The 23,410-nt window shown below is 48.0% G+C and overlaps 1 protein-coding gene across 1 annotated transcript in view; it reads right to left on the bottom strand.

Moving 5' to 3' along the window:
- Positions 1-23,410, bottom strand: part of VAC14 (VAC14 component of PIKFYVE complex) — a 167,932-nt gene that overhangs the window by 29,288 nt on the left and 115,234 nt on the right. The gene's annotated exons all lie outside the window — the stretch shown is intronic.

The raw sequence follows: 23,410 nt of genomic DNA, 5'->3' as shown, positions 1-23,410 counted from the left end.
GAGGGGGGGGGGGGTCCTCAAAATTAAAAAAAATACAATAAAATCACAAAAACAACGTAAGAATTACCAGTATTGAATCATGCCATTAAAATAGCACAGAACAACATTCAGCAGCCTAAAATGATATCCCTAAAACAATCCTCAGGCTGGAAAGAGATACAGCTAAAAAAGAGGGAAGTTCAAGGTAAGGAAAAGTTCTGCTCACCAGCAAGACAAGCAACACTAAGTATCGCTAGAATGACAGCTTGAATTCTGTACTGTTTGCCTGGTTTAGTGCCCCTAGTTACCATGTCTGAATCACACGTCCCAGAAACTCTCTTGGCAGTGTCTTCCCATAATTCACTGCATGTCTTCCTACTATACTACACTGAAAGCAACTCCCACAAGAATCTGAAGCACCTTGGGAATGGGTTGGGAAAGCTCTAACTAGCAGAGCACACTGTTCCAGGTGTGCAGGTGCCTGCCTTGATTCATTCACCTCTTTAAGGCTAAACTATGCATACAAACTCAGCCTGTTTGAAACCCTACCCTTGGGGAGTCCCTCAGAGACACTCCTCAGAATTTCAAAAAAGGCAAGCCAAGGCTACAGTGCACTCTTCCTCCCCCATCTCCCATCTCTAACTCCTAAAAAGTGACTTCTCGTGTTTTAAAGAGAGGGGCTGGAAAGCCTCACATACAGTTTGCTCCTCATCTGTAAACACAACCATTCACCAAGGCCCCATGTAGCTCAGTCTTCTTGCCCTGACCAGCTGGGTCCTTCTGGCAGGTCTGCAACCATGAAAGGATGGTGATGGCCAGAAGAAGACCGCATTCTGGTTATCCCACTAGTGGCCACTGGCACACCAGCCTGCAAGCAGCTGCCCACCCAACAGAAGAACCTCACAGCAGAAGGGGCATTCAAGTCATGATGATATGGCTGTAAAAGTTCACTGTTGGTTTTCTACAACCATTCCCAGTTGCTTCCATTGTCTTCTCCACTGTGGAGGCACTGCTGCTTCCCAAGTGGAATCCTGTCACAGGCCGCCAAATGATATTTCCTAATAGCTACTAGGCCCTGACTTGGATAGCCCAGGCTAGCATGATCTTGTCAGTTCTTTGCAGCTAAGCATGGCCAGCCTTGGTTAGTATTTGGACAGGAGATGTCCAAGGAATACTAGGGTTGTGATGCAGAGGCAGGAATGGCAAACCACCTCTGAATGCGACTTGCTTTGAAAACCCTATAGGATTGCCATAAGTCAGCTGTGATTGGATGACCAAAAAAAGGCTGCTAAAAACACAAGGCAGTACAGGGTAAGAAACAGCTACCTGAGCCTCCCCTTCCATTAAAGGGAGTCTAGAAGAAGATTCTAGAAGATTGTGTTCTCACATTTGAAGCTGTCCCTATCTTCTCTGGAAATGTGCATGTTCATGAGCTTTCTAGCAACACTAAGCACCCAACTACATCTTCAGATTTTTAACAAGTGGGATCCTGCTCCCCCCCACCCAGCCTCACAACGGCCACTATTTAGGTTCTCCTTTATTTTTTATTTTTTAAAAGTTGTTATTTGTGGCTGCTGTGTGACTGCAGGAAACCTGACCCCAGCTCCTTCAAAATCTGAATGCCCAGTTTGGCCTGAAGCAGTATAAGTTTGCAAGCTAGATACTGTGGGGCAGCTGAATTAATATCAGCAGGATTCAACCTGTCCTCTCCAGCTACAGTGTACTAAGAGGAGTTTCAACAAGAAAGGGGGATTGTAAATGTAGTTAAGGCAATAAATACACAAACTAGAAATATTCTTCCTGTGGGTTCAGATCACAAGAAATCTGAAGCAGGAAGGAGTACTTGTACCAATAATTGCTCTCTATTAGCTAAGAGTACAGAATTCAGGGGGTGATTCAAACTTTGCAGTCAAAAAGTCAGATAGGAAATGAAGCGCTTTAAAGTTCTCCATTAAGGAAAAAAGAAGGCCTTCTTGAGTCTTAATCCAGAGCACAACAAGCCTGCCACTGTGGGAAGGCACAGCAAGAGACCAGAAGACTTGTCCAGCATCACCTGACAAACTGCCTTCTGCATGACACTGTAAAGGTGGTTAGCAAAAGTTCTGCAGACCTAATTTTATGAACGATAGATATATGAATGTAATACATGCCCCTTAGGAAACATACTCGGAAGATAAGGAGCTCAATTCACTGGTGACATCCCCACACACACTTAATATCCATTAATATCCATCTCAAAGGACAAATTACATAAGACTGTAAAGCCCACAGAACAATAACAATGGCATTCACAAAGCAGCCATAAAAGCTTATTCTTAATATTCTTAAATATTTATCCAATACTATATAATAATAATAAAGAATATATAACAGGTATAAAGGGAGCATGTTTACCCAAACCATAAAAGTCTGTGAACTCTCTCACATTCTTCTGCAAGTTCCAATTTCGAAATATTTTTTTTAATCTGTCCCCTTCTGCAACACAGCTTATGACCACTGAAGGTTCTGATGAACAGGCCCAATTTTTGCCTAACATCTAAACAGTGACAAAAATGGCACTGGGCAAGCATCCCTCAGGAAGTGCCACAGTAGAATACAAAGGGTAATAAAAGACTACTGCCTACCCACCTCTTTGATTTGGTGACTGATATGATTTGCAGCCTTCACTTCACAAAAATGTCAGCCCAAATGCTGTTCTCAGTCCCTTTCCTGACACAAAAAAGGTTTTCTGAGGCTTTTCCTCCTTTGTAAATGTTTGTCAGGCACTCTTAGGAAGTATTTACAGATACTACTTCTGATTAACCACAGGCAAGTGTCCCAGGGTGATGGCGTAGGTGTACTGGCAGATGGCCTTCTACCCACTCAGATGAACAGAACGGAGATGTTGGGTTGGATCCGAGAGATCTGCTCCATTGACGGCAGTGCTTTTCTGTGGTGCAAGACACCTTCCCCCTGCTGCAAGAGACAATGGGAGGGAAAGGTGTCTTGCACCAGAGAGAAGAGCCACCATTACTGGAACAAATCAGTGGAATCCAATTCACTGTCATCTGACTATCTGTAGTAGGAAGGGAAAATGTTTCAAGAACCTGCCTAGTGATGACTATTGCCTTGCATTCTTTTTTTGAAATTGCATTTATAAGATGGCTGCTTACTTTTCCGTTTTACATCCTGTTGTTTTGGGGCCTCAGAGTGATGTACTATGAAACCCCAAGAAAAATAAGGTTGAAATGCACAAATATCCCAATTACACCCAATAAAATATCAAAAGTACATGAACACATAAAGCTACCTCACACTGAATCAGATGGTCCACCATGGTCAGTACTATGTACTCAGACTGGCAGAGGTTCTTCAGCGTCATAGAAAGAGTGTGTTCTGCATAATTTACTGCCTTGTCCCTTTAACTGAAGATAGTGAGGACTGAACCTGGGATCTTCTGCATGCAAAGCAGATGCTACCAATGCAGCCACGGCCCCTCCTCAACAGCCCAAATTGATTGTTGCCCCCCAAACCATTTGAAATAGGCCCTCTTCCCAAGAATTATAGCAGAGTAGGCCGAGGAGGCAGTTCCAGGTACCAAATTCTGCCAAGTGGCCAGCACCTAAAAAATGGCTTACTTGCCAGACTCACTTTAGAAGTCTCTTGTGCTCAGAGCTGGTAGCCAGGCACAGCTGGGAGAAGGTCATTGTCATGACTTCCCTCTTAATGTATGTAATGTTACCAAGAATTTAATTCCATACACTTTATTTAACTTTTCCCACTGAACTGTGGCCAAGCGCTAAGGTTTCTTTGTTGGACTATGTGGCCCTGAAGATGAGATTCTTATAATTTAGTATCATAGGATTCCAGGTTAGTATAAAACAAAATAAAACTGTATTTGCACAATAAGCGTATTGGTTTCAAGATGTTTATAGCTTAATTCTTCAGTGAATAGTAACTTTTGACTAAGGTGTCACTCTTTCACTCGCCTCACTTTCAAATCCTCCTTTCTCTTCCTAATTCAACTTTCTGACAGCTTCTGTCTCTCACATTCCCATAATATTCTGACAATATTAGATTTTGGCTCTCTATCTAGCCCCTAATATGCCCTTCATAGTATTCTCCTTTTCTTCCCTAGAATCTTAATGCCTTTCACAGCACTGGTATGGGATTCTAATCAGAAGGCTGCTTCTCAGACTCTGTAGGCTGCTGACTGACCGCAATTGACTATTAACTGCTATTACTCTGCTGAGAGTTCACTGCTGACTAACTTCTCTTTCTCTTTCCACACATACTACTTAGCTCCACCTACACTCTCAGTCACTAACCAACCACCTCACTCACCCATTCCCTCTCTTTCACCCCCTTTCTCTATTGTAACTTAGTAACAATTAAAGGAACATGCATATATAAATTCAAATAATCACAGTCATGCCTAGGGAAATCTGGAGCTCAACATTTTGAGGTCATTAAAAGTTTAAAACAATTTAAATTGGGCCCAGAAACAAGCTAAAGCTCTGTCAAATTGGATGCAAAATGCAGCCTTTAATTAGCAACAAGCAAGCAACCATTTCTGGACCAGGGTATATTTATTCATTTATACACCATGTTTTCTCCCTAAGTGATAAACAAAGCAGCTTAAGCCATCACTCTCCACTCCTCCATTTTAACCTCATCATCAGCTTTGAGACATAGGTTAGCTTGAGAGTGTCCTGGCCCAAAGTCATCTAGCAAGCTTCCATGGCAGAAAGGGAATTTGAACCTGGGTCTCCCAGGATCCTAGTCCAATGCTCTATCTACTACAACATGCTGGCTCTTAAAGGCAGCCAATGTATGATGCATTAGAATGCATTAATAGGAAGGTTTTCCACAGCATACTTGAAAGCCGACAGGTCACTGCCCCTCTCAAGAGAGTGTAGTTGGTGAACAAAATCAAGTTGGTTGAAACTATACTGTTTAAATATTTGTGGGGCAGATCTAAATCTAAGAATACCTCCAGAATGTGCACTTGAGTGTCTAGGAGGAATGTGATCCCATATAGAACTAGTCACCTCTCCCCAAACTGGCTGGGTTAAACTTCCATTAAGATCTCCAGGATTGGTGGGCTGTCAATTCACCCTGATCCAACCCACAATTTTCTCTCATACACTATCCAGAGAATCTATTGCTTCCTGGGATTCAATGAAAAGAAAAAAAAACAGATCTGCTATCATCAGCATAAGAGTGTCACTTTACATTCTGGACTGATTAATCCACAGTAGATTCTGCCCATGCAAACAGCAGACAAGAATCGCATCTCCACACCAAGGGATATACCTGGGTGACTCAATAGATGGATTTTGTGTTGCAAAGTCCAACTAGCTACCACTTTGGTGATTAAGGGGGGGTGGAATCCCCTTCTCTAGGTTCAGATGGAGAAAGAGAAGCATTTCACTAGCTTGCTTACTAGCTTGAGCCTTTTGTTTGGATAGCTCCACTGAACTCTGATCCCTGCAAGCACCTTGGGCAGTGGTTCCTTTCTGATTTCTGTTTGCTAATGCAGCACATCAATCAATCATTTTATTTATATCCCGCCCTCCCTGCCGAAGCAGGCTCAGGGCGGCTGACAACATCAAATCAAATACAGTAAATTATACAATAAATATTTAAAAGCAATAGCTAGTTTAACAGTTTAATTAAGATTCTAAAATTACTAAAATTAACATTCTGGTGCTATTTCAACAGATGGTGAAAGTCACTTAGGCAAGTCCCTCTATCTTTTTAATCGGTGAAGGCCATCCCAAAGAGGATGGTCTTGCAGGCCCTGCGAAACTGTTCAAAGTCCATCAGGGCCCGCACTTCTTCGGGGAGCTGGTTCCATAGGTGTGGAGCTACAACAGAGAAGGCCCGCATGCGAGTGCTCTGTAGTTTTGCCTCCTTCAGCCCGGGGATGGTCAGTTGGTTCTTCCCTGCTGACCTCAGTGGTCTTTGGGGTTCATATGGGGAAAGATGGTCCCTCAGGTAGGCAGGTCCTCGGCCATATAGGGCTTTAAAGGTAATAACCAGCACTTTGTAACGAATCCAGTATGTAACTGGCAACCAGTGCAGTCCGCGCAGCCCTGGTTGTATGTGCTCCCATTTCGGGAGCCCCAATAACAGCCTAGCCGCCACGTTCTGCACCAGCTGCAGCTTCCGGGTTCGGCACAGAGGCAGCCCCATGAAGAGGGCATTACAGTAATCCAATCTCGAGGTGACCGTTGCATGAATCACTGTTGCTAGGTCCTGACGCTCTTGGAAGGGGGCCAACTGCCTTGCCCGCCTTAGATGAAAGAAGGCTGACTTAGCAGTGGCTGCTATCTGGGCCTCCATTGATAGTGAAGGCTTCAGTAGAACTCCAAAGCTCCTGACCCGGTGTGCTGCTTTCAGCGGCACCCCGTCAAAAACCGGGAGAGGTATTTCCCTCCCCAAAGTGCCCCGACCCACGCAAAGGACTTCTGTCTTCATTGGATTCAGCTTCAACCCACTCAGCCTTAGCCAAGTTGCCACGGCCTGCAGTGCCAGGTCCAAATTCCCTGGGACGCAGTCAGGCCGGCCATCAATTAGCAGATAGAGCTGGGTGTCATCTGCATATTGGTGACACCCAAGCCCGTGCCTCTGGGCAATCTGGGCAAGGGGGAGCATATAGATATTAAATAGCATCGGTGAGAGAACTGCTCCCTGAGGCACCCCACAATCTAGTGTGCGCCTCTGGGACAGCTCACCCCCGATCGCCACCCTTTGTCCCCAACCCTCGAGGAAGGAGGAGAGCCATTGTAAAGCCAACCCCCTAACCCCTACGTCGGCGAGGCAGCGGGTCAGTAGCCGATGGTCGACCATGTCAAACGCAGCCGACAGATCTAACAGCATCAGCACCGCCACACCACCTCGATCCAGATGCCGCTGGAGGTCATCTGCCAAGGCGACCAGCACTGTCTCCGTCCCGTGACCTGGACAAAAGCCGGACTGGCAAGAGTCTAGGATGGAAGCGTCATCCAGAAAACCCTGCAACTGCAACGCCACTGCCCTCTCAATAATTTTACCTAAAAACAGTAAATTAGAGACCGGTCAGTAGTTTGCCAATTTGGCTAGATCTGCTGTACTTTTTTTTAGGAGGGGGTGGACCATAGCCTCTTTCAAGGGTGTTGGAAAACGCCCCTCCAGGAGGGATCTATTTATGATGTCCCGTATAGGACATCTAAGCTCCCTCAGGCAAGATTTAATTAGCCAAGAGGGGCACGGGTCCAGATCGCAAGTTGTTGGGCGTGCAAAGGAGAGAATTCTGTCAACTTCCTCCAGGCTGAGTGGGTCGAAGTGATCCAGAACCAAAACAGAAGACAGGCACGGAGCCTCCAGTTCATGTACTGTATCCAATGTGATGGGCAGGTCCTGGCGGAGCGACGTGATCTTATCTGCAAAAAATTTCGCAAAAGCCTCACAGCCTATTTCTAATTCTCCTAACATTTGGTCTGCCTTGAGGCAGTGTAGTTAAGTCTCCAATTATTCTAAACAATTGTGCCGGGTGCGAATTTGCAGACGCAATCCTGGCCGCAAAGTAATCTTTCTTTGTGGCCTTGACTGCCATCTCATAAGACCTCATAAACGTTCTATAGGATGTTCTCGTCGCTTCGTCACGAGTGCGCCGCCACTGCCTCTCTAGCCGTCTGAGCCCTTGTTTCAGCTGACGTAGCTCTAAGGTATACCATGGAGCTAGCCTCACACAAGGGTGCAGAGGGCGTCGGGGTGCGATCTCGTTGATTGCCCTGGATAGCCGATCTTGCCAGGCATCAACCAGGATGTCAAGGGAGTCGCCAGGGGGCCAAGGATCCCGTAGGGCCATTTGGAACCGTTCCGGGTCCATCAGGCTCCGCGGGCGAGCCAAAATAGGCTCTCCGCCCATACAGGGTTGAGGCAGCGTCTCCATACAGGCCTTGAGGGCTAGGTGATCCGACCACAGTACTGCCTCCACCGCGATATTGTTCACCCAAATCCCGGACGCAAAGATCAAATCTAACATGTGCCCTGCGTGATGCGTAGGAGTCGTAACAAATTGAGTGAGTCCCAGTGTCGCCATGGAAGACACTAGATCCATTGCCTGATTGGAGGCCGCGTCATCAGCATGGACATTGAAGTCACCCAGGACCATAAGCCCTGGGTACGCCAACGCCAACGCCCAGCCCGCCACCGCCTCCATCAGGGATGGTAAGGCATTGGCTGGTGCGTTAGGTGGACGGTACACCAGCCAGATCGCCAACCCCTCTCCGACATCCCACACCAGACCGGCACATTCAATGCCATCGATCGTTGGGGCCGGGAGAGCCCGGAAGGAGTAACCCTCCCGTATGAATAACGCCACCCCTCCCCCCCCGCCCGCTAGTCCGTGATTGGTGAAAGACTGAGTAACCCGGGGGGGTCATCTGGGAGAGAGCCACCGTCTCCCCCTCTCGCACCCAGGTCTTGGTCACACAAGCCAGGTCCACGTCCTGCCGAAGCAGGAATTCCCTGAGGATCACGGTCTTATTATTTACGGACCTGGCGTTGCATAACACCAATGACGGGAGCGGGCAATTCCTCTTGGCCCCACTACCTGTCACTGTTTGGATGAGAAGTAGACTGGAAGGGGGCCAAGCACTGTTTTGTCCCCACCTCCTTCCCTTGCACTTCTGTCTATTCCCACTGTCATACCTTCCCCTCCCCAGGAGCACTGGACTCCCCTGGCTGGGCATCCACACCTACGCCCCGGTATGATCTTATTAATAGTAGTAGGATGGCCTCACCCACCTAGCTGGATTGTCTCAATTTACAGCTTAAAACCCTAGCCCACCCTCCACCTTCAGTCCCCTGGTTATCTGACTCACTATAATTTGATCAAATTAACATGGAAAACCCTGCAACTTGGAGGAACAACATAAATATTTCCACTCCCAAGCAACTGACTAAGAAGTTTAAAGCTGGTTTTTATTATGGGGGTAACTCTTTCCCATGAAATGATCTCAAGAATATGCCCCAGACAGGATCTCTGCTGAATCCACTTCCTCTTAGCAGCCTGAAGCTGTTCCTATGGAAAGAATCCCAAAGTGTGTGACCAAGTCTTCTCTTCCTCTGGTCTTGGGCAAAATTGGCACCATACATGAGAGAAATAAAGTCATGCTCTGCAATGAGTTTGGAAAAGCACAGCATCACTTGGTTGGCTCCATTAGCAAGCCTCTGGTGCAACAACTCCAATTGGGAGCCCCTTGCATTTTAAACATGACTCTGCAATTTTAATGATCTCTGAGAAGGGGGGAAAAACAACCTTAATGAACATCATTGCACTTTGGGGAAATGGGTTCTTCATAGTTTCTGCTCAGGACCGAGTGAATGGCTATTCTTGGGACTTCAGGAGAGGCCTTTTAATGAATTATTATTCTGTGCTGGAAATAGATCAAAATCACGGCTTAGAGCCTTCAGAAGCGCTGAAAGAGAAAATTGATCAAGATCTGGCTAGGGTAACTTGAGGGCAACAAGCTCTGTTGGGTTGCTGTTTCCCATGTCCTTTGAATGCACAGAGCTGCAAAGCCAAGCTTGTCAAAGGCAGTGGGGCTTTGTGTCAGGCGTCCTCAGACAAACCCTGCAGTGCCGCAGCGGACTTGGCAGAGAGAAGGAAAGTGAGAGCACACAAACACATACCCAGGGAAATCTGGTTTCCTGTTTCTAGCACTAAAAACCTTAGGAATTCTTAGGGTTGTTAAGCAGCGCATTCCTTCCACAACCCATCAAATCTCTGAGATAACATATTTGGCGGTGGGGGGCAAGGGGATTGAGTCAGCAAGACTGGCAGGGGAAGACAGCAGGGAGCAATCAGCGTTCTGGGCAAACGTGGCAATCAGTTAGCACACGGGGCATCTGAAGTGAGGGAAGGAGCAGATTTCCCTCCCTTTCAGTGAAGTTGGAGGCTGGAGCAGCATGGGTGAACTTGAGCTAGAGCATCTTTAAAGGGCCTCATGAAAATATGTGATGGGCCTCAGCCCGCTCTCCACCAGCATTTAAAGCACTTTGCATCATTGTTCCAGCTGTCTACCAAACTGTGTCACCACTCGGCCCATTTTACAGAGTGAAAGCCTCCCATGCAGGCCCATTCCCCACCTCTGCTTATATACTCCCACCCAGCCTTTTCTCTGAAAGGGGCTGGAATCCAGCCTCAAGCCCACCAAGCTCTTGGTAAGCAAAGAGTTCTGAAAATTATACCACTGCTTTTGTTAATTCTGATCAGTGACTGTCCCTGGGGGACACAGAGAAAAGCAAATGAGGAGGAGGTAAGGTTCTGCATGAATCCGGGAGGGGAGAGTGAGAGAGGGGGAGGGAGTATCTGTGTGGTTAGATGGGATCAGGCCCTGTTAGCAAATTGTCTGGAAGCTTATAAAGCATAGGAGATCAAAACAAAGCATTCTGTAAAAAAAATCAAAAGCTTGCCTTTGATTATTGTTGGAGGCCTTGCCTTTCATGTTTGTCTTGCTCCATGCTTGGTTTGTGCAATTATGAATTATCCTAGGGGGATGAGTGCCAGACCAAAATATCCCAAGAAACAAATCCAATTGCAGGATAGAAAAGAGGCAACATGAGCGCTTGAGGGCTGCTTGACACATGTTGCCTTTCTCTACACAGCTATGCCGTCAAGCTGCCCTAACTCTGCTTTTCCTATCCCTATGGTGTGGGGTAATCTCCCTTTGAGCCCCACCCATCCCCAGGTGGACTTTGGTATCTCCATATGGAACAGAGTTCCTAAGACACCTGCTAAACTCAGGTCCAGCACAACCTGTAGTCTTTGGAACAATGAAAAAAAGACAATTGAACCAAGAATTATGCTAGGACCTATCACCACAGCAATCAGGTGAGGAGTGATAGCTGCAAACTTTGCCTGGAGCTTTTGAGAATTGCCGCCCACTGTGGAATTGATGAACCAGTTCCTAGGTGTCTTTGTCAGATCCAGAGCATGCCCTTTCAATACTGCCTCAAAGCACATGGATGTGTCTGTTGGATTCTCTCTGACTGAAACTCTAGGAGGTACCTCTGGTGGAAAGAATGACAGATCCTTTGAACGGCTGGGGGGACGCAGTGTTAAAGACTCTCTTCCCACTGTTCACCAATCTGAATGGGGACAAGATATGCATGCTTTGAGCAAAGTGACCATGAAGTTATCCCCTGCAAAGAGGAGGCACACAGTCCTAGACGATCCCAAATGAAAGAGAGAAACTGCTCCTGCAACTGTTGCACAAGGGACTCAGTGAGCAGTTCTGCACCAAGAAGTGGACTGGCAGACACATTTGTACATACAGTAATGCCTGTGTTCCTCTGGAAAATGTCCCCCCACCCCACACACACACACACACACACACACACACACACACACACTAAGGGCTCTTTCCATGCTGCTAGCTTAGCTGAAACAGAAATGTCAGCCTCCCAGGAAAGCAACTGCTCCACCTACCTCAAGAACTCAGACTTAACGGACTGGCTTATTAAATCTAGGGAAGATAGAGAGGTGGCCAATATGGACTTGGGGAAAGGCTGTCACCCGGCTGCCATGGCTGACCTCTGCTGGTGCACTGGGCAGGTTGCAAACTGGGACATAGCAGGCACAATGCCTCATGTTTCCTTTGCTACTACTAATGGGGTGAATCCTACACCTATCCTACTGCTATAGTGAGCCGATTTTGGAGCCTTCCTCCAACTTAAGTGGATCTTCTATTGCAGCAAGGGCCACTTCAGTTGGAGGAAAGTTCCTTAGGCTGGAAAAAGGCTTCAAACTTTGTTTACTGGAGTGGTAGGGTGGGCTAGGATCTCCCTCAGTGTCTGAGATACTCGGACTTCTGTGTCTCTGGGCTTTCACACCATGGATAGGCAGAAGCAGTCCCACAGCACTCCAGAAGCATGTCCTCCATCTCATTCCTGTCAGCAGCAAGCAGAGACATTTCAGGAGTCAAGAATTTTGACGTTTTCAAGCTTAGGAGGGAAGGCAAGCCATAGCCCACTCTCTTCCCCTTCTGAAAGACCTGCCCATTCTGTTCAAGGCACCTACCCCGTTGTCAAATAGGACTTAGGCCTGGCCATCCACCAGAAGAGTTGGTTTTCATACCCCATTTTACTCTTACCCTAAGGAGTCTCAAGGAAGCCCCGGGACGCAGAGTAGTAAAGCTGCAGTACTGCAGTCCAAGCTCTGCTCACGACCTGAGTTTGATCCCAGCGGAAGCTGCGTTCAGGTAGCCGGCTCAAGGTTGACTCAGCCTTCCATCCTTCCGAAGTCGGTAAAATGAGTACCCAGCTTGCTGAAGGGAAAGTGTAAAAGACTGGGGAAGGCAATGGCAAACCACCCTGTAAATAGTCTGCTGTGAAAACGTCCTGATGCGACGTCACCCCAGAGTCAGAAACGACTGGTGCTTGCACAGGGGACTACTTTTTTTTTTTAACCTTTAAGAAGTCTAAAAGCGGCTTACAATTGCCTTCCTTTCCTCTCCCCACTTTGTGAGGGAAGTGGGGCTGAGAGAGTTCTGAGAGAACAGTGACTGGCTCAGGGTCACCCAGCAGGCTTCATGTGCAGGAGGAATGGGGAACCAAAGCTGGTTCTCCGGATTGGAGTCTTCTGCTTTTAACCACTACACCACGCTGAAGGTGGTGCTATCCTGAAAGCGGACCAACCTCATGAGAAAGTGCAGACAAGTCATTCTGAACGATCACTAGTCTGTGTTCACAGCTACCACCATCCATCATGCAACCACAGCAATGCAGACTTTTAGGCCCACGCTCAAGATTCCTCAAAACTGTTCCACTTGTTTTGAGAAGCTGTACTCAAGATCAAATGCTATAGCAGCAAGAAGTGCTTGGAAAGCTTTCTAGGAAAAGCTGAATGAGCAGGCTGGGGAAGGGGGAGGGAATCAATTAAGGTTGAACCCTCCAGTAACCAACTCCTCATACACCTACGCTTCACAGCAGCGAGAGAGAGAAAAAATAATGCTGGTTCCCACCCCCTTGATCAAAATGGAAGAATCATTTCCCATAAATAGAAACAGTGACATTTCACTGGCGTGTGTCTTCCTCCCTTCAAGCAGGCGCTTGGAAGTAAATGGCTCGTTAATAGCAGGCCTGCTTTTGATTAGCAAGGGAAGGTGGCTAGGTTTTGCTTTGAGATTCCCCCCCACCCTCGTGCCCTGGAAACAGCTCAGACGAAAGACGAAATATCACACCCCCTCTCCCCACCCCCCACAAAAAACCCTGGCTATCCTACAGCCATGGATGCGACAGTGCTTTGATCCCTTCTGAAGTTCCATCAATATAATCTTTTAATACAATCTGCAGTGTGGCCGTATTTAGAATATGACGTTACGGTCCTTATGAAGCCCAGAAAATGGAAGCCAAAATTATCAAGATATTGGAGGACCTTTCCTACAAAGAAAATTAGAAGCAATTAGATTGTTAGCACCCATGCAAGGGAGTAGGACAAGAGGTTGACTCCTGCAAAGCACACAGAAGAACATTCCTTTTTGGTGTCTGAGAATTTTTTTCTTTCTCCCTTGGCTCAAGGGAGCTGCTTTTGAAAATCTGGGTCTGTTGGCCAAGTCACAGGACTGTTCTAGGCCTTCTATTACCCATTTCAAGTTCCACATGCAGTTGGAACTGGACTCTCTCTTAACATGTGTACAGAGGCTGGGTAGAAGAAGACTTTAGATAGTGTACATAGGAGACTGTTGCCTTCATGAGGCAGAAGAAGAAGATGATATTGGATTTATATCCCACCCTCCACTCCAAAGAGTCTCAGAGCGGCTCACAATCTCCTTTACCTTCCTCCCCCACAACAGACACCCTGTGAGGTGGGTGGGGCTGGAGAGGGCTCTCACAGCAGCTGCCCTTTCAAGGACAACCTCTGCCAGAGTTATGGCTGACCCAAGGCCATGCTAGCAGGTGCAAGTGGAGGAGTGGGGAATCAAACTCGGTTCTCCCAGATAAGAGTCCGCACACTTAACCACTACACCAAACTGGCTCTCCGTGTGAGGCAGTGTGTTTCTGCTAGGGCCAAGCATGAAGCACACACACCTGCTAGGTGAGCTTGTTCTTTCATCAACCACAGAGGAGACCCAAACCCCCATGGCTACTGCTGAGGAAAGGATCTTCTTCGGTTTTTACAGTAGTAGGCTTGGTTACTGTTCTAGCTTGGAGTACAGGGCTATACTGAGAACCCTCAGCAGGACCTGTATTTCTTCTTCTAATGCTTCCAATACTGAAAACAGCTAGTGTGGTGCAGTGGTAAAGAGTGACAGACTCTGACCTGGAGAACCGAGTTTGATTCCCCCCTCCTCCTCCACATGAAGCCTGCTGCGTGACCTCGGGCCAGTCACAGTTCTTTCAGAGCTCTCACAGCCCCACCCACCTCACAAAGTGCCTGTGGTGGGGAGAGGAAGGGAAGGAGACTGTAAGCCCCTATGAGACTTCTTAAAGTAGAGAAAAGGGGGGGGACCCAACTCTTCTTCTTCTAGCAACCAGAGCGACTAAAACCACGAGTCCTCTGAGACATAATAAGAATCTCTTCTAGTCATCCTTAGGTAATAAAGATCCACCTCATGGCAAGGTCTGAGATGTACAGAAAACTTTTGTTTAACAGTAAACACATCATCTTATACCTCAGGGTGACAAACCCTTTTTTCTGGTTTTTCAGGATGGCCAGTTCTCTACCTGGTGAATGTTCTGAAGAGATTAAGAGACTGAGATTTGGTGGCATTCATCTGGCTGAGAAGATCTCATATATGCAGGGTTTGAATGTAATCTCCCCTGAGCCCATCTGGGAAAGGGCGGAATATAAATTAACCAAAATAAAATAAATATACAAAACTGCCTAATTAGAAATGCTTCTGCTGAATCTCTGACTCCACCTGGAATTTGGAAGAGACCCTTCCAAGTGTCAATTTGTCTTGGGGCTACAAGAGTTAATTGGCTAAACAGTCCACTAAAGAACTGGCTGATTAATTGCTGGCCGTCCATTTTAAAATCAAGGAGGCAGATATTACTACTTCGGACTGACAGTCACCTTTTTAAAGTATATTTTGGTTCTGGTGTGTTATAATAAGCCATAGAAAGAGGAACAGTGGCATCCTTTTCGATAGAAATATTTCACTTACTCAATTGTAAGTTACTTTAATATTTCTTATTTGGCCGCACACTCACTTATTTACTTATATTGGAATAACTAGGAGCTGACCACCTGAAATCCTTTCAAGGCTCAACTGTCTTTTTTCCACACAGCATCTTTTATTAAGATAAATCCAAAATGAGTGAAAACAGTGTGCAAACAGTATCTGAGTGTCAGAAGAAGAAGAATTGGATTTATACCCTGCCCTTCACTTGGAATCTCAGAGCAGTTTACAAGCTCCTTCCCTTCCCTACAACAAATACCCTGTGAGGTAGCTGGGGCTGAGAGAGCTCTGAGAGAACTGTGACTGGCCCAAGGTCATCCAGCTGGCTGCATGTGGAGGAGTGGAGAATCATACCTGATTCTACAGATTAGAGTCCACCGCTCTTAACCATTATACCAAACTGGCTCTCAGATTGGATGCTAAGCACAAAATGGAGGGGGGAACACCTCAATGGCTACAGTGTCAAGCCCCCTATCTGCTCACTCCACATGGTGCCCGCAAGGTACTCAACAGATCCCAATGAGCACAGGGCACAGATAACCAGCCTCAGTTTGTACCCTGAAATGCCAGAAAGGAGAAGTATAAAATGGACATGTCTGATTTCTTCTTCCCAGTGTGTCAAGACAGTCCTAATTTTTAAAAAGATGCAGAAATGATCCTGTGCACACCAGGCCAATGACCCTGGAAAGAAACAGGGTACACACTATGTTGAAGGGAGACTCTCCTGGGCATAATACAGTTGTAAAGCATCAGTGAGGCATTCAAAAAAGGCACTTTGTCTCAAATACCTGGTCTGTGGATCCCCACAATCAGTATCTTAAGGATGATGCAATCCAAAGTTGTTGTTTTCAAGGGCATTCTTTTTTAAGAAGAAGGGTTTAGCAGTTGGAGCAATAAGCGCAAGTGGCTGCAAACAATTTAAATGCAAGCATCTATCATAATAAATTCCAATCCTCCTGACATAGTTTTTCTTTGTTTGAAATCAGTTATTGCTAGACAAGGCTGGGAATGAGGGGATTTCTACAATGCTACTGTTCCACATTTCCATTCTTCCCAGTCCTCTAGCAAGAAAGGAGGACTCTAAGAAGCTGATGACTAATTTCACATCAGAACTAGGTTAACTTACTGCCTTCTGGAAAGAAAAAGATATTTGTATTCACTTCCTATAGAACCACAGCGAAGAGCAGCATTCCCTAAAAATATCCACGTTTCAAAAGTTAATCCTCAAAAATTAACAACCTTTTAAAAGACTCCCTATATCAAAGTCACCTAAGTCTTCTTTTTAATGTAAAAATACAGACTTGTCAAAAATATCTAACATTTCAGGCTAGCTATTATAAAGAATGCAGCAGGTCACTTGTTTCTTGGAGGACAGTGAATATTTACAGCACCTGAACAGAGCAGACACAGTCTGACTGAAGTGAAGCAGTGTTAAGACCTATGCACTTCAAACAGAAAGGTGAGAAATGCTTCAAATTCTGGTTCGAGTTCCTGGTTTACAAACTAGCTATGCCAGTTCAGATACAGCAGGCTCGGCTCGGGGGTGATCTGTTTGAGAGGAAGCAGGATTTAAGGTAGATCTCTCGAAGGGGGTAAGCGATCAAAGAAATGTGAGGACATTTTCATCATTTGCTGCTGGCACTGGGAAGAGCCAGGAGTCACACACTCTCCACCTGCCTGAGAAAAGAAGACTTTCCTCCTAGGGCTAAGACACCTGGTGCCACCTGGCTGTTGTTGCTAGGCAGCGAACGTCCATCTGGGGCAGAAGCTGTTTCATTCGCTGCCATCACAATTTTTGAAAAGCAGCAGCCGGAGCAAGAGGGCAGGGAACATGTTCTACATTCCCACCCCCCACCTGCTCAGGGCCTTCATCAATTGCCATTGCCTGCTCTCTCTCTTTTTTTTTAAACCCCTTACTATGCTTCCATTTTTTTCACTGTGAGCTACCTTGGGGGCCTGTGGGGAAGAAAAGTCGCATTATGAACATTCATTTCCTTATTTAAATTATTTAACCACAAAGGAAAACACAGCAGGCAATTATTTGCACAAAGCACACAAAAGATAAGCTTCATGGCAATGACATTAGGAGGGTTTAAAAAACCAAAAACCAAAAAAAGGGGGTGCGCTCCAGAACTGTATTTATGTTCGTTGTGTTGTCTGACAATTTTCTTGACTACAGTTATTAAAGCTGCTTGTTTTATTCACTCATTTCTGCGTGTGTCTTGGGGCTTTCCCACCCAACTGGGTTGAAATGTTCACGGATTGTAACCCTTGGCCTAGGGATCATGCTTGCGAAGTTTCAAGAAGAAAGGACAATGGGGAGCTAAAATTCTCACTGACACAGCAGGCAGAGGGAGGAGTTTGGCAACCCCAGGAGGCAAGCAGAATGGGCACAGGGAGGCCTTTGGCACTATAAGGAAAGCCGGCAGAGTAGTACAATGGGTACAGAGGTTTGCAGTTGGCACCTCAAGAAGGCAGACGCTAAATCATAAATTCTCTCACACAGATTTGCAAAGCAACAGCAAAGCAAAATGAGTAAAGGACCCATAAAAGCACAGGCTTCTCAGAGAAATTATGTGACACAAGCAGAAAAATTACAGTATTTGCTTGCTTGGATAGAATTCAAAAAAGCACTCCTTGACAATGCAATGCCTGGCAGAAATGCTGTATAAAAACAACCTGTCTACATTCTTCTCTGATCAATACAACATTACCTTCTGACGCTGCTCTCTCCTCATTGCCGTCAACCCAAAACAGTGTCAGCAAGGCACAAGAACTAAGGGAATCAACGGTCTGTTCTCATTATATTCAAAACCTACTGATTTCCCATTTTGGATTAGGCACAATAACTGTATTAAAGATAGGGTTATTAAGTTCACATTCTGATTTTGTTCAGATCCAAATATACATCTCCATTTTATTTTAATTTTTTTAGACAATTCAGCTACTATCCCCAAAGCAACAGCTGCCACACTACCATCCAGGTCAACAAGAAATTTAGCTGGTAAGAAATATGTTTCTAATGGCTTTGCTTCAGATCCTCAAGATGGCTTTTTCAGGCAAGCCGGATCTCATCAGATCTCAGAAGCTAAGCAGGACCAACCCTGGCAAGTACTTGGATGGGAGACCTCCTTGGCATACCAGGACCAGGAGGCAAAGGCAGGCTGCATCAAACCATTTCTCTGAGCAACCTCCATGCCCCAGTAGAGATTGCTAGGAGTTGCCATGACTTTCAGGCATGCACACAAACTAGGGTTGCCAGGTCTTGGCTCTTGCTGGCAGGGAGCTTTCCGGGAATGGGAGATGGAATGACATCATCACATGCAATGCCCATGGTGTGATGACACCACTTTCGCGTGATGTCATCATGCTGGGGATACTGCATTGGGGTGTGGTTGTTGGGGGTGGGGCTTCCCCTCACCAGCCAGTTGGCCGGCGGTGGGCAGGAGCCTGCAAAATCGGGGGATCCCCTGCTCCCACCTTGGGGCTGGCAACCCTAATGCATGTGTGCGTGTTAGCACACACACAAATACAGTGGGAGAGGGGGAGATTGCTTTTTCTGCCTGGCTATGCAGGCCTGCCGAATACAGTTTCCTGATCAGAGCAATACTGCCACCAAGCACATCCTCTTTCTTCTACCTTACTGGGAAGTATCCCCCAGGAATCTGAAATTACCTTCTTCTATCTGCCATTCCCCAGATTGGCACAGGCCTCAGGCTATATGTAGTAAGAAACTTTCTTCCTTATGTTGAAGTTTATAAGCATGGATTTGGGCCAAACTGGAAAGCAGACCACGTTCACTCTGTGTGCATGTGTCTCCTTACCTCACACAGCCACTGCTAACAAAACGGCTGATGGCAGGAATATCCAAGATAGCATCAGGCATGGCCACATACAGAAAGACAGGTTGCTTACCTGTAACTGTAGATCTTCGAGTGGTCATCTGTGCATTCACACTCATGGGATAGTGCGCCTGCGCCGATCCCCGAATCGGTATCTGAAAAAGCCCGGGATTTTTCCGCGCTCGGCGCCAATGAGCATGCGCAAGCGACCCACTGCGCATGCCCACCAGCGCCCGCGCGGCAATCCCGCCAGTTCCTCCCTGACCGCTGAAAGCCCCTTTACTGAAGAGAGACCGTCAGCAGCGGGGAAGGAGGGCGGGTAGTGTGAATGCACAGATGACCACTCGAAGATCTACAGTTACAGGTAAGCAACCTGTCTATCTTCTTCGTGGTCTCTGTGCCTCACACTCATGGGAGATTAGCAAGCAAAGCATACCTGGAGGCGGGAAGACGGTCAGCCTGAAGAAACAGCTTGCAACACCGCAGCTCCCAACCGAGTCCTCTGCTGAGCATGCACGTCCAGCGCGTAGTGCTTCATGAAGGCATGCGGAGAAGACCAGGTAGCCGCCTTGCAGACATCGGAAAGGGACACACCCTTCAGGAATGCCACCGACGTGGCCATCGCCCTTGTGGAGTGTCCACGAACAGGTCCAGGTAGAGGCTTCTTAGCCAACAAATAACAAAGTCTGATCGTCTCAGTGAGCCATTTGGACAGTCTCTGAGAAGAAATTTTGGACCCTAACTTTGGGGCAGAGTAGGAAACAAAAAGTTGATTGTCCGTACGAAAACCCCGTGAACGGTTTAGATAAAACAGGAGGGCACGCTTAACATCTAACGCGTGCAGTCTGCGTTCCTCATCCGAGGAAGGGCTAGGGTAAAAGGTGGGCAACCAAACCTCTAAGTTAAGGTGAAACTGGGAAACCACTTTCGGGAGAAAGTAATGTCTGGGGCCAGAGAGACCCCAGCCTCTCTAAAGGCAAGGTATGGGTAGTCACACCGCATCGCTGTGAGCTCCCCTGCACGACGTGCCGAAGTGATGGCAACTAAAAATGCAGTCTTCCAAGACAAAAGTTGCAGGGAACATGTCGCCATAGGCTCAAAGGGGCGACGAGTCAACTTGTCCAGGACCAAAGTCAAATCCCACAGCTGTGGAGGGGATCTAGACGGGGGATGAAGGCGGAACAATCCCTTCATAAATCTCTTGGACTGCGGGTGAGCAAAGACAGAGTAACCCTCAACTGAATCATGAAAAGCAGAAATAGCTGCTAAATAGACCTTAATGGATGAGAATACCAGCCCCTCATCCACCAAGGACAAAAGAAACTCAAAAACTGTGGGCAGCCCAACAGTGTCAGGTGACATTGGAGAGTCAACCACAAAGTCACTGAACTTTTTCCACTTCCTCTCGTAAGAGGCATGGGTGGAAGGTTTCCTGCTACTCTGGAGCACTTGTTGAACCCTGGTGGAGAAGTCTAGTGGTCGATGAACCACGCTGTCAGCTTCAGGTGCGGCACGTTGTGATGGAGCACGTGCCCTCCCTGGGCCGACAACAGGTCCGGTTCTGCCGGGAACTGGTAAAAGGTCCCCCTCGACTGCTGGAGCAGAATCGAGAACCAGCCCTGACGGGGCCACCACGGGGTCACCAGAATGCAACGTGGCTTCTCCTGCACTAACTTGTGGACCACCCTCGTTAGCAAAGGTAAGGGCGGGAACATGTACAGGAACCAGCCCTCCCACCGAAGTAGAAGTCCGTCTCCCAAGGAAGCCGGATCCGCACCTCCCCTGGCACAGAACAATGGGCACTTCTTGTTCTGCGCTGTGGCGAAAGCATCCAGCTGTGGGTAGCCCCAGAGTTGGAACACCGGCTCTAGGAACCTCCAGTGCAGTTCCCATTCGTGTGGGGAGGCTCCACCCCTGCTGAGAGAGTCCGCCTGTATGTTGAGGACCCCCGGCAGATGTGTAGCTTTTACAAAAATGTCCCACTGGAGACACTCCTCCCAGAGATCCATCGCCAGTGAGCATAGCCTGCGAGACACTGTCCCCCCCTGTCTGTTTATATAGCACAGGGCAGTGGTATTGTCCGTAAGCAATGCCACAGTCTGTCCCACCAGCAGTGGACGGAACGATCGAAGGGCAAAGTGAACTGCTAGCAGTTCTAGGTAGTTTATATGGCACCGGCTCAGTTTCGGTGGCCACTTGCCTCCCACACACAGCTCCTCCAGGTGGGCTCCCCACCCCCACATGGAGGCATCGGTAGCGATGGTTACTGTAGGGGTCGGCAGATGAAAAGGGGCCCCTTGACGGATGTTGCTCTCTGTTCCCCACCATTGCAGGGAGCGGAGAGTCCCGGGTGGAATGGTGAACCTCTTTCGAGGTGAGTCTCTGAGAGGCCGAAAGTGGCGCAAGAACCAAATCTGTAGGCCTCTCATGTGCAGTCTTGCGAAACGTAGCACGCTTGTCGTCGCGGCCATCAACCCCAGCATCCGCTGGAGCTGCTGAGCCGTGCCCCACCGCCGCCTTTGAAGTAGCTGCACCAGATTGATGATGTCCTTCGCTCTCTGCGAAGGGAGGAATGCTCGATGTTGTTGAGTGTCCAACAGAGCCCCTATGAATTGAACTGTCTTTGAGGGAGTGAGATGGGATTTCTCCAGGTTGACTTGCAGCCCCAGGGTGCCAAGAAGACGCAGAGTGGTAGCGATGTGGGTTGTTAGACTCTCCCTCGACTTCGCCACAAGAAGCCAGTCGTCGATGTATGGGAAGACAACGACTCCCTGCAGACGAAGATGGGCAGCCACCACACTCATCAGCTTCGTGAACACCCGAGGAGCAGTAGACAGTCCAAACGGCAGGGCCCTGAATTGGAAGTGACGAGCACCCACTGCAAACCGTAGGAAACGCCTGAACGCGGGATGGATGCTGACATGAAAATAAGCATCCTTGAGGTCCAGGGTCGCCATCCAGTCTCCCTGATTGATGAGGGGCAGGATTGTTTGCAGCGTAGCCATTCTGAACTTCTGGTACAGAATAAATTTGTTCAGACTCCGAAGGTCCATGATAGGCCTTAGGCCCCCGTCCCTTTTGGGAACCAGAAAGTACCGGGAGTAGAAGCCTCCCATCCTGGCCTCCGGTGGAACTACCTCTATGGCTTGTTTCTGTAGGAGGTTGTTCACCTCCGCCAGCAGAGGTGGGGAAGGGGGAGTGGTGACTACCACGGACTGGTTTGGGGTCTGAACAAACTCTATTTTGTAGCCCTCTTCTATGATGGACAGAGCCCACCTGTCTGTGGAGATCAACTCCCAGGCAGGCAGGAAAGGGCGTAGGCGGATGGATGAATTCCCAACGGGGACGACGACGCGTGCTTGGAAGAAGTCAAACCCCCTGCTTCTGGGAGCGAACCCCCTTCGACTTGCTGGGCGGTTGTGATCCATAACGGTTCCTGCCGTTACCCGAGTAAGGTGATCGCTCGGACTGGGCAGGGCGAGGACGCCATTGCTCCGGAGAGAACTTCTGATAAGGCTTCTTGGTCCAGGGTTTGGACCATTGCTTGGATTTGGAAGCCTTAGGAGCAGATTGGACACCCAAGTTCTTAGAGGTTTTGACACTCTTGTCGAACTCTTGCAGCGCCGAGTCAGTTGTGGTGCTGAAGAGCCCGTCACCCTCAAACGGCAGATCTTCGATGAAGGTCTTAGTGTCCTGGTGGAGCGTGGTAGACCTGAGCCAGGAGTGCTGTCGGATACAGACTGCAGACGTAATCTGTTTGGCCGAGGCTTCAACCATATGTTTTGCTGCGGCCAGTTGTTGTCTGGCCACAGCGAGACCTTCTTTTTGTAGCCTGGTTGCAGCAGCCCTCTTTTCCTCAGTTAACGAGGAAAGGAAGGGGGAAAGTTGTTCCCACACGGCATACTGATATCTAGCCATGCAGGCGGCATAGTTAGACACCTTTATGCCGAGTGCCCCCGCGGAGTAGACCTTGCGGCCCATTCCATCAATCTTCCTCCCTTCTTTGTCCGGTGGGGAGGAGTGGACCTTCCTTGCCTTCGAAGAGGAGGAGACGACCACCGAGTTCGGGCGCGGATGGGTGAACAAGAACTCAGCCCCAGTCTCTTGGACCCTATACATATGGTCCAGCCGTTTCGATGAGACTGGCGTCGAGGAGGGTCGCGCCCAAGGCTCTTTGACCACCTGGAGGATCACCTTGGTCACTGGCAGGGCAACCGCAGTGGATGTGTTCCTTTGCATTATATCGAACACATTGTCGTCCACTACTGGCTCCGGTTGCGTCACAGGCAGCTTGAGGGTGGCGGCAATCCGCTTCACAAGGTCCCCATAGGACTTCAGATCCTCCGACGGCGAGATCGGGAGATCCTCGGCCGTCTGGGAACCCGGTGAAGGCTCCAATCCCTGAACTTCACTCTCCGACTCCGACGACGAGGA

This window comes from Heteronotia binoei, chromosome 14 (genome assembly GCF_032191835.1).
Source record: "Heteronotia binoei isolate CCM8104 ecotype False Entrance Well chromosome 14, APGP_CSIRO_Hbin_v1, whole genome shotgun sequence".
Classification (NCBI taxonomy): Eukaryota; Metazoa; Chordata; class Lepidosauria; order Squamata; family Gekkonidae; genus Heteronotia; species Heteronotia binoei.
This window is presented reverse-complemented; position numbering and strand designations above follow the sequence as displayed.